The sequence below is a fragment of the Egretta garzetta genome, unplaced genomic scaffold, assembly GCF_000687185.1.
Source record: "Egretta garzetta isolate BGI_Z169 unplaced genomic scaffold, ASM68718v1 scaffold119, whole genome shotgun sequence".
Classification (NCBI taxonomy): Eukaryota; Metazoa; Chordata; class Aves; order Pelecaniformes; family Ardeidae; genus Egretta; species Egretta garzetta.
The window spans coordinates 294,710-305,876 of NW_009260794.1; the positions used below are offsets into that span (position 1 = coordinate 294,710).

At 49.4% G+C, this 11,167-nt stretch overlaps 1 pseudogene; it reads left to right on the forward strand.

Annotated features, from left to right (window-relative positions):
• The window catches only part of LOC104133352, a 26,072-nt pseudogene extending 23,723 nt beyond the window's left edge, over positions 1 to 2,349 (forward strand).
• The last annotated feature ends 8,818 nt before the right edge of the window (positions 2,350 to 11,167 follow it).

The following is an 11,167-nucleotide window of genomic DNA, read 5'->3' on the forward strand; positions in this document are numbered from 1 at the left end:
CTATCCAAAAGCTGGTTCATCCCAGAGCAGGTATGATCTTCCAGGAGGACTCTCAGTTATCCAAGTGTAGAGGAGGAGGATGTGCTGCAGAGAAGGGCTTCCCTGCTGTAGTATGCGGACAGGGCATGACGTCTGCCTTCTCACAGAGATGGCTCCAGGGTTTTGAAGCTGGGTGTGCAGCCAGTATTGCACGGGGGTCTTCTTCAGAGCAGGGTCCCTGCACCCTGAGGGTCTGCACACAAGGGCAGAGACTCTGCTGTCTGCCAGGGTCAGCCCTCAGCCTGCCCAGGGAGCTCCACACCACGCTGTGGGTGAAAGCTGTGGATGGAAGGAGTGACCCATGGCAGGGCAGAATCCTTCTGCTATTGAGAGTGTGCTAGTGTGCTGCATGGGTCAGGGCTACTCCAACTTTGTGCTTTGAGTTTTCTCCTCACAGTTGGCTGGGTGGGCAACGGGAGATGGAAATTCCTTTCTCTGCTCTGGAGGAGGCAATCAGACCCCAGTTCTCATTAGCACTTGTCTGAGCTGCTCCTTCCCTCCTGCACACACGGAGATGTCCCTGGGCAGTGCCCTGCTGCCAGGAGGTGTCTGCAGGGCAGAGCTGAGCACACAGCAGGAGGGATGGTCTCTGTGAGCAGTGACAGAGCAGAGACCAAGGGACAGAGAAACATCTTCCAGAAGGGTCAGCTTAAAGGCAGCAGAGACATGGCCAGGGATAGAGAGGGAGCTGCTCCTAGAAATGGGAGGAGGGGATACAGGCTCCTCCTTGCCATCCCCTGAAGTGCAGACACATTTCCTGACATAAACCCTGGTCTCCTCTCCCAGCCCGCAGAGCCTCTGACCCCAAGGACAAGGGGTCCAGGTCATGAGTCACCCCCTCGGCAGCTGGGCCTCCCACTGAAGGTTTCCTGGAACGTGTTACACAAAAAAGATGTTAAAGGTGCTTGCCCTACGCTGCCATCATCCCAGAAAGTACAGCTGGGAAAGGAGAAGGCTTCACAGCATGCCCTGTATGCCTTTCTGTCCTTGCATCATTTTTTCTGGAACGCTGCAGTGTTTTTCCTTGTTTCTCCACTTGTCCATGGCACTCCTGCTCTCTGGGGTTGGGGTGGGGATGTGGGTCAGTATTTGCTCTGACACCAACTCTGGGGATCCTGCCCCAGAGGTATCTTCATGGAAACTAGGCGTCTAAGCTTCATTTTAAGCTGTGATGAACCATGTCAGTCAGTTGATAGTAATGGAGAATGAGCTGACTCATCCCTCGTCCAGCTCAGGGAGGGGGTTTTCTGTGAGTAATGGCATAGTTTTTTTCCTCAGACTAGTCTCCCCTAAATTTTCATTGTCTTTTCCTCCTTGGACAGGTCTCTGTGCCCAGAGGCCATCTTGGGCATGGCTCCATGTCCAACAGCAGCTCCATCACCCAGCTCCTTCTCCTGGCATTTGCAGACACATGGGAGCTGCAGCTCTTGCACTTCTGGTTCTTCCTGGGAATCTACCTGGCTGCCCTCCTGGGCAATGGACTCATCATCACCGCCATAGCCTGCGACCCCCACCTCCACACCCCCATGTACTTCTTCCTCCTCGACCTCTCGCTCAGGGCTGCGTCTCCACCATTGTGCCCAAATCCATGGCCGATTCCCTCTGGGACACCAGGGCCATCTCCTACCCAGGATGTGCTGCCCAGTTTTTTTTCTTTTTGTTTTTGATATCAGCAGAGTATTGTCTTCTCACTGTCATGGCCTATGACCGCTACGTTGCCATCTGCAAACCCCTGCACTATAGGACCATCCTGGGCAGCAGAGCTTGTGTCCACATGACAGCAGCTGCCTGGGGCACTGGGTTCCTCACTGCTGTGCTGCACACAGCCAATACGTTTTCACTACCCCTCTGTCAAGGCAATGCTGTGGAACAGTTCTTCTGTGAAGTTCCTCAGATGCTGAAACTCTCCTGCTCAGATACCTACCTCAGGGAATTTGGGCTTCTCATTTTTAGTGCTTTTTTATTTTGGTGGTGTTTTGTTTTCATAGTGGTGTCCTATGTGCAGATCTTCAGGGCCGTGCTAAGGATCCCCTCTCAGCAGGGACGGCACAAAGCCTTTTCCACGTGCCTCCCTCACCTGGCTGTGGTCTCCCTGTTTGTCATGACTGCCATGTTTGCCTACCTGAAGCCGCCCTCCATCTCCTCCCTATCCCTGGTCTGGTGGTGGCTGTTCTGTACTCAGTGGTTCCTCCAGCAGTGAACCCCCTCATCTACAGCATGAGGAACCAGGAGCTGAAGGAGTCCATCAGGAAAGTTATTTTAGGCATGGTTTTCATCAGTGGCAAATTTTCCATCACTCGTCAGGAATGATGTCCATGGAATCCCATTGTGGGCCTGTGTTTGTTTGCTGTTTTATCTTTTTTTTATCATTATCTGTATTGTTCTTAGTTTTTATTTTGTTCCTACATAAACATCTGAATCCATCTTCTCTTTAGGAACGACCCTGCTCTGTCTAACCTGGATCTGATATAAACATGTGTGTTTCATTCAAACAGAACTGACACTTTCATAGCATTTCTGAAATAAAATGTTATCACCCCAGTGCACTGACTGACATTTGGGCTCTTCTTCCAAAGGTGAAATCAACAAGAGGCCCAAAGATGTTCACCACAGAAGGGCATATTTCTCCATGGAATTGGAAGAGAAAAGCTCTTGGTCCCATTTGTAACTTATAGAGACCAAGAGTTGGATTTTGGACTCACCCATTGCCATGTGGTGACCATGGAGATGGTGAATGGTCATTGAGGTACATACCCAGGGCTTTCCTAGATATGGCGGCACAGAAGAATTTCTCCAGGAAGGTAATCTGGAACTTCCTGGAGAGAGGGTTTCTATGGGGACAGCATGTGCCTGGGGAAAGCGGTAACTGAAGCCCCACTAAGTGAGACATCACCCAAGGTGGAATCTCCTAAAGGGAATGTGCTAAATACCAGTATCTGCAAGGAAAAAAGATGGACATACCTGACCATACACAGCCCAACTCCAACAGGGAACAGCACCTTTGCAGCCACCACACCAACAACAGAACACACACAACCGTGGACAACACATCTGTCCCCAGCCTGTTCCCTTCTCAGGCCAATCTGGTGAGAAGGTCATGAGTAGTCAATTCATTCTCTCAGCACCTACCCATGGGCACACATACCCATGGTCCCTCCAGTATGGGCCTGAGTTTTGGTTCTACCCAGGTGTCCTACCCAGCCCTGAAGCCGTTACCCACTTGGCAATTTCAGCTTGGGCATCTCCACCTTCTCATGCCCTCCTTTTCCAGGAAGCACCACATGGAGTTGGCCAGCTAAAGCATTTACATACATTTTTTCTCTCTCTCTCTCTCACACAAGCATGTTCACAGAGCAAATAGCCAGAAACAGAGTTTAATAAGAAGGCAGGACACACCATGGTGATAACGCACAGGGTTTGCACAGATCAGCACTGAGCAGCCCCTTCCAAACTGTAGCTGGCCCCATCCATCCCTCTCCTCTCCCCATCCACAGGCTTCTTCCTCTCACTCCACCTGGATCCCTCCCTTTCTGTGCCCTTTCCCCTCCCCAATTAACAACTGTCACCAGTTACTTTTTCCCAGTGCTCTCGGGCTTCTTCCATTGGTACCATCATTTGGTACTTGGGATACCATTGCCTAGGTCATCTGGGCCTTAAATGGTGTCACCAATGGGTTCTGCTGGCCCTGCTGGCCTTGCAAGACTTGACTACCCAGAAGCTCCGCAATGCTCCCCTCCAGTTATCTGCGCAGTTTGGCCTCTTCTCATGTCTCTGCTCTTCAATCACTTGTGAGACCCAGCTGGGACACATCGTGCTTTCAGTACTTCTAGTCCCTTCTTACACGGTTCTCTGTCACATCCCACAATTTCTCATGCTATGTCCCACAGGTTCCATTTCATGTACAGGTGTCTTCACCCCAGGGCAGGGCCTGACCAGGGGCTCAGTCATCTGCCTGCAGCCTTCACATCTGGTGCTTTTGATGACCTCATGATGCCTGCCTGCTCCTGGACAGTCACATTGCTGTAATGAGGTGACATCCAAGCAACAGCCCAACTGCATTGGTTGTACCCACCTATACCTTCCCTGAGCAGGCATCTGGGTCATGTTGAGGTTGATGATGCTTGATGATGACACAGTACTTGCCTGACTGCTGCAATTCAGTCAGGTTGCAAAAGAAGTGACATCAAAATCAACCTCCCAGCTACAATGCCTCTGCAGGTGCCTCTCTCTTCCTGCAACAGAAGTAACCTCCCAGCCAACCTCCCATGCACTTCCATTTTGCCACCCTCTCCTCTCCCCTCCCTTTGCCTCTTCTCCTCTCCCCTCCCCTCTCTTCCTCTTCCCTCCCCAGCAATGTCACTTCTGCTGGGCACACAAAATCATGCTCACCCAGAGGGACTGCAGATCCCTGGTGGGACAGCTGGAGTGATGGGAGGGCAGCCATGGGTGGCAAGGAGTTGGGAGGAGGCACAGCCAGGACAGCTGACCCCAACTGGCCAAAGGGGTATTCTCATCTAGAGGCTTGCTCAAGTTGCTTAAGTAAGACCTTGCCTACCTCTTCCCCCTGATTGCAGGTTCTTTATCTCCCACCATGATATCACCCCCTCGCCCAACATTCTTGTGCACAAGTTAGGATATTATGGTCTGCCTGTGTGGATAAGTAGATGGGTAACCAGATGGCTGGTCTGGCTCAGAGGGATGTGATCAATAAGTGGTACTCTGCCTGGAGGCATCTATCTAGTAGGGACTTTCAGGGCTCTGTGCTGCCACCTGCCCTCTTTAACATGTTCAAAAAGTAACAGCTTGAGTCCAATAAAGACAAATTTTAAGTCCTACCTTGAGGCACACTAATCCCATGCAATGACAGAGGCCAGGGGCTGCGTGGCTTGGTAGCAGCTCTACAGAAAAGGCTCCGGTGGTCCCTGGATTTCATTAGGCACCAGCAGTGGTGGCCAACAGCACCCTTTGCTTCTCTTTTCATTCATTGAAATTACAAGTGCTTTTCTTTAATTATCTTAATGCCCTCCCAAAAGAACAGCCTCCACTATTAAAACGTGTACCAGGTGAACCCGGAGAACAACTGATAAAGGAAGGAGTTAATTTTGCTTTTGCTTAAGTTTCATTAATCATCCTGTGGCTATTGTATTAAGATATTGACTTCTGAATGCAACCAAGATGCAAGTGTGCAGGCAAAAACTCAACAGCCTATGGTCTACTGCTCACCACGTCCCTTGTATAGATCCCTCCATGGTTGGACTAATCCCCAGCCGAGTTAATCAGTAAATAAAGATAGATGAAGGTGAGACTTTAAGACAGTCAGATAAGTTGGTCTTGAACCAAGACATCGACAGGATAATTAAAGTAGGCTCAGATGAATAGAGGTTAGGTTAGAGGTTAAGTTTTTATGCTTTTGCCTTGCATTCACGGTGGCTGCCAAGAGAAGACTTTTGATGGATGAGCCAATGGACTTTGTGATCGAGAAGCAGAACTGAGACAGAACAATACAAGTATGCTAATCTGTGGGAAACAATGGGCTTTCAGCTGGTCAGACAAATGAGGAATTGTGAACACTATGGAAACTCTTTATGCAAATATTATAGAAAGATATAAAAGTATTATATCTGCTCCTGGGGAGGTCGAACCCCATGCACCACTACAGGCTGGAGGCTGACCTGCTGGAAAGCAGCTCTTGCCTACAGAGACCTGGGAGTCTTGGTGGATGACAAGCTGGCCATGAGCCAGCAGCATGCTCTTGTTGCCAAGAAGGCCAATGGTATCCTGGTATCACAGGATATCTTGTGTGTGATGGTATCACACACAAGAGGAGTGTGGCCAGCAGGTTGAGGGAGGTTATCCTCCCCCTCTACTCCACCCTAGTGAGACCCCACCTGGAGTACTGTGTCCAGTTCTGGGCTCCCTGGTTCAAGAAAGATGAGGAAATCCTAGAAAGAGTCCAGAGGAGGGAAACTAGGATGATAAAGGGACTGGAGCATCTCCCCTATGAGGAAAGGCTGAGAGAGTTTGGCTTGTTCAGCCTGAAGAAGACAAGACTGAGAGGGGACCTCATCGACTCAAACAAATATTTTAAGGGTGGAAGTCACAAGGACAGAGCCAGACTCTGCAGTGGTGCTCAAGCGAGAGGACAAGGGGCAATGGATACAAACTGAAAGATAAGAGGTTTCTGTTGAATATGAGGAAAACCTTCTTGACTTTGAGGGTGACGGAGCACTGGCACAGGATGCCCAGGGGAGCTGTGGAGTCTCCTTCACTGGAGATATTCAAAGCCCGCCTGGACGAAATCCTGTGTAGAATGCTCTAGGAGGACCTGCTTTAGCAGGAGGGTTGGACTAGATGAGCTCCCAAGGTCCCTTCCAACCCTTGCGATTCTGTGATTCTGTGATTATGCTTGTGATTTTCAGTTGCCACTCACTGAGGTGATGGCCCAACTCTGAGTTGTGAATAAATGCAAAGCTAGAGTAACCCAGAGACTCTTGAACTTCTTTAACAGGCTCCTATAAGACTTATTGATCATTTAAAGTTAAAGCTCTGGAGTCTCAGTGACTTTGTCAAGCATAAGGGCTTCTTTTCTATTTTTCTCCCCCAAAGTCCCCAAGAGTAGGAAACTTGAAACACAGACTCAGGAATGCTCTTATCTCTGTGGTAATCCCTGCTTTGACCTTCCCCTTGAAAAGCAGCCTTAGACATGTCCTGGCATTGATAGGAGCTCTGAGCAGAACCCTCTCAACAGCAGAAGGACCCTGCCTTGCTTGGGGTCCCTCCTTCCACTCACAGCTTCTCCCTGCAGAACCCTGGGGAGCTCCCCGGGCAAGCTGAGTGCTGACCCTGGCAGGCAGCAGAGTCCCTGCCCCAGCCCCTGGGATGCGGGGCCCCGGATGGGGAGGACAGCCCTGGGCACCCCTGCCTGCACACCCACCTTCACACCCTGCAGCCCTCCCTGGGATAAGGCAGCCATCATGCCCTGTCCCTCTGATGGTGCAGCAGGGAGTCCCTGCTCTGCAGCACGTTCACCTCCTCCACACGAGACAATGTCTGAGAGCTGTGTTTTCTGATCCTGTAAACTGTGGGATGTGCCAGCTTTAGGACATCCCACCAGGATCTGCAGATGCAATGCCCTGCAGTCACAGACTTACTCCCTGTCAAGATACCTCCGTCCATGAGTTCTTCAGCATCCTCCCACCCCAGACTGCCCCTAACCTCTCTCTGCCTCACTCCTCTCCCCTTGGTACCTGCAAGCCATGCCCTCAGCCCTGCTGTGCATTGCAGAGGAGCTACTCGTGGGTGGAACTGTCTCTCTGCAGCACTGCCCACTTGCCATGAGTTCCCTCCATCCCAGGAGCCCAGCCCAGCTCAGCAGCAGAGGACCAGCCCAAGGCAGCACTTGCTCTGCCCTCGCAGGCTCCCCCCAGGTGTCACTGGGGCTCCAGAGGACCCTGCTGTGAAACAGGCTGAAGCAATCACTGATGTGCTTTCCCTCAGCTGGGGAGAGGCACTTCTTTCCAGCAGTGTCATTTCTTCTGTCAGAGATAGAATTAGGTCTAAAAATCAACTTTTGTGTCTTCTTATTAGGCAGGACAGCCAGACAATGACAAGCAGGGATCTTCTTTACTCTTGCTGAGGGAGTCAAGGCATAGAATCATAGAACGTTTGGGGTTGGAGGGGACCCCTAGAGGTCATCTAGTCCAACCCCCCTGCAGTGAGCAGGGACACCGCTAACTAGATCAGGTTGCTCACAGCATGTCATGCTGTGTTTCTATTGCTAGCATGGGAAGGGGACTCACCTCCCTCCCCTGCCTCCCACAAACCCACAGGAAGTGGGATTCCTCTGGCCTCAATTCAGGTGGGCGTGAAATGGGCACCTGCATGTGAGCTCCTTGTCTCAGCTCCTGTGGTAATAAATGAAGATGTAGGTTAGGAGCTGGCTGTTCAGATGAAACACCTGGTGACACCTGAGGTGCCAGAGCTTGTCCAAGGCATGTGCCAGACAACTGCACTTGTCCCTGTTCACTGTTGTCTTGGCAGCCTGTGCTGCCCCTTGACCAAACAATGTCCTGTAGCATAGGGACAGCTCAGCTTCTCTCTGTCTTTCCCATCAACCCAACTGTACCTTTGTTGGGTTTAACCTTGTTAAGTTTATTCCTGATAATCATTCTGTAGACCAGAGTTCAGCAAAATATGAAACAAAATGCATCAGTCCAGCAAGTAAAATGTACACAGTCAACTGACTCTGTGTGTAAAATGGTATCTATCAAGGATTAACTGTGACACTTAAAGTAAACACCTTATCAAATAATTGGACTCTTACCACCCATCTGAAATACATCACATATTTATGACATAGAGTTAAGAGGCAACCATACTACCAATCTGTGAGTTGACAAAGTGGATTGATCGTAGTCATGGGATGGAGTGTGATGGATGTTCTTGACGCCTTGACCAGAGATGTGGTGCTTTAGTGCAGGCTCTGGAACAGGCAAAGGCTTGAGCTGTAGCTGGGCTGCAAACTCTTGATGTTTCAATCTGGTCCCTGAAAACCCAGAAAGGATCAGAGTGACACTATGAGCATCGATGCATATGAGCTTGGAACATCGATCATGTGATTGACACATGAATAGCAGCTAGCAATTCCAAGACTCATTTATCAAGGAACAAAGACAGTTGTCGATACAAGGAAGCTCATGCCTGCCTTTTCATTCGCATATGATTTGACTACGAGCCAACCGCTTCATCCCATAAACATGACAGCCTGAGTGAGCCTTCTCTGAGCTCTCCCTGCTAGGCAGTGTGGCTGCATGGCAGTGATCTTCCCTGGAGCTGGGGCACCTCTCAAGGTTTCTCCTCAAGGCAGGGAGACGTTCTACCAACAGCAGATCATTGGTAGGCTGCCAATATTGTGCATAACCTTGTACTATGGTAGCTTCTATATCATGGTGAATATATATTAGTGAAGCATTACTAAGCCATGTAGCTACTCAATATTATTTATTGTAAAGTCTGTAGAAATAATTTCATCAGACATAAATCCTGTCCAAGTCTGAGACCAAGATTGGACCCAGCTGCACCTAGGCTCCATAAGGAGTTTAGGAAGTAAATACGTCCAATGTGAATCTCCTGACTCAACAGGAGGGTCTTCCTTACCCTTTGCATCTCTGGCCTCTGTGTGAATCATTCCAAGTCAGTTGTCCTTTTTATGTTTCTTCCATGCAGGAATTAAAAAGGTGAACTTTGCCATCAAACTTACTGAAACTTGGCAACCCCCCTTAAAAGTTGTTAAATTCCATTGAATTCACTGAACTCTGTCAAATTATTATTTTTACCTCAATAAGCCACACAGCTGCTTCATTTTTCTTCTCTCTCACAGCTGCCCCACAATGCCCCAGGATGTCCCCCTGTCCTCCAGGTAGGGTATGACCCCTTCACCACTGCATTCTCAGCCTCATCATCCAACTGGTGCTTCGCCCATCTGTCTGTCTGTCCATCCAGACTGTAAAGGCCTAACATGCGTACAAGAATATTGAGGGAGACCATGCCAAGAGATTTGCTGAAGCTGAGGCAAATGACATCCACTTTTTATCTCCTCATGCTCAGCTGCAGGCTGTCAGGCTGGCAAGGCGTGCTTCACCCTTGGGAAGGCCATGTTGGAAGTTACTCTCTTCTAGGTGCCCAGACATGTCACCCAAGAGGAGTCTAATGGATGGCACATGCCTCACCACAGTGAGCTTGTACAGCCTGGGATTCCCAGGGTTGCACTTTCGGCCTTGCTCAAAGATGGGTGCAGTATTGGCTTGTTCTCCCTCACAAGAGACCTCTGCCAATCCCATGACCTTTCACAAGGGATGTTCCAAGGAAATACCCATCTGCCCCTCTAACCTCATCACCACTGTTCTGCCTGTTAGACCATGTGCTTCACTTCTCTGATCTTTCATATATTTGCTCCTGTCCAGGATACAATGACCATTTCTGAAGTCATCTTCTCAGCAGACTGCCTGGGAAAAAGCCATTTCCATTATTCTCCGGATTTCTCCTCCCCTTATTCTCTGTTCATTCAGATACTGCTCACCTATGCTGCTGTTTTGAGCTTTGGGGAGTAAAAGCTTACACGTCTTTCAACAGTCGAATTGTCTCCTCTGCCAACTCTGTAACTATGTTTATCTCTCCCTCTTTGTATCTACCTACCAAAAATATTCCTCTTAAAATGACCCCTTGCAGAAAGGTCACCTCATTAAAGACAGCTCATATTTAGCATATGGTGGAGGAGTGTGTTTTGTAGTTTATGAAACTTAATCGTGCTTGGCTTGGCCTTGCTTACCAATAGGAAAAATTCTTCTGTGCCTGTGTGCATCCAGTTGTCTGAGGAAAACAGGGGGAGATGGTGCACAGGAGCTGTGGCACCCAGCTGCAGAGTTCAGTGGAGAAGTCTGATGTGAAGACAACTGATGCAAATTCCAGGGGGCCAGGGGGCCAGTGGGAGCAATGGTGGTGCTAGGGAGGTGAGGAGCAAGGTTGTCCATACAGTGTCAGACCTCAAGGGACTTCTTCTCTGACCTGTCCAGACCTCCTGAGGAGACACCCTGGATCATTATCACTTTGAGAATTCTCATATGATCTCTCCTCTAACGTAAAAAATAATAAATTATTCCCTTTAAAAAAAAATTATAGGTGCACTTTGAAATCTTCCTCCTTAACAACACTATGAAACAACTCCAATTAGCTATGCAAGTCTTGAAGACTTGAGGAAAATTACACAAAGATAAATAGTTCGTCAGGGCATTTGGGGCTCATTACATGAACCTCAGCTACTGAGAGAAGACTGAACAAGCAGCTCAAGAAGTCCAAGTCAAAAGCAAAACCCAAAGTTCCTTGAAGCATTAATGGGCCCCACTGAGGGCAATCACTGACAAAGCCTCCCCATGGACTCGTTAGAGGGGAAAACTGGAGGCCATGCTTGCAGGTAGGCAAAGGCCCTGAGCAGTTGCCTGTAATGCTGAGAAAAGCCTTGGCTTTGTTTGAGGAAGCAGAAAGGCCAAACTCCGAGGCCCTGGCAAGACAGATCCTGAGACCCTCACATTAAAGTTCCATCTCACGGGCCTTGGTGGCAGAGGCAGGAGCC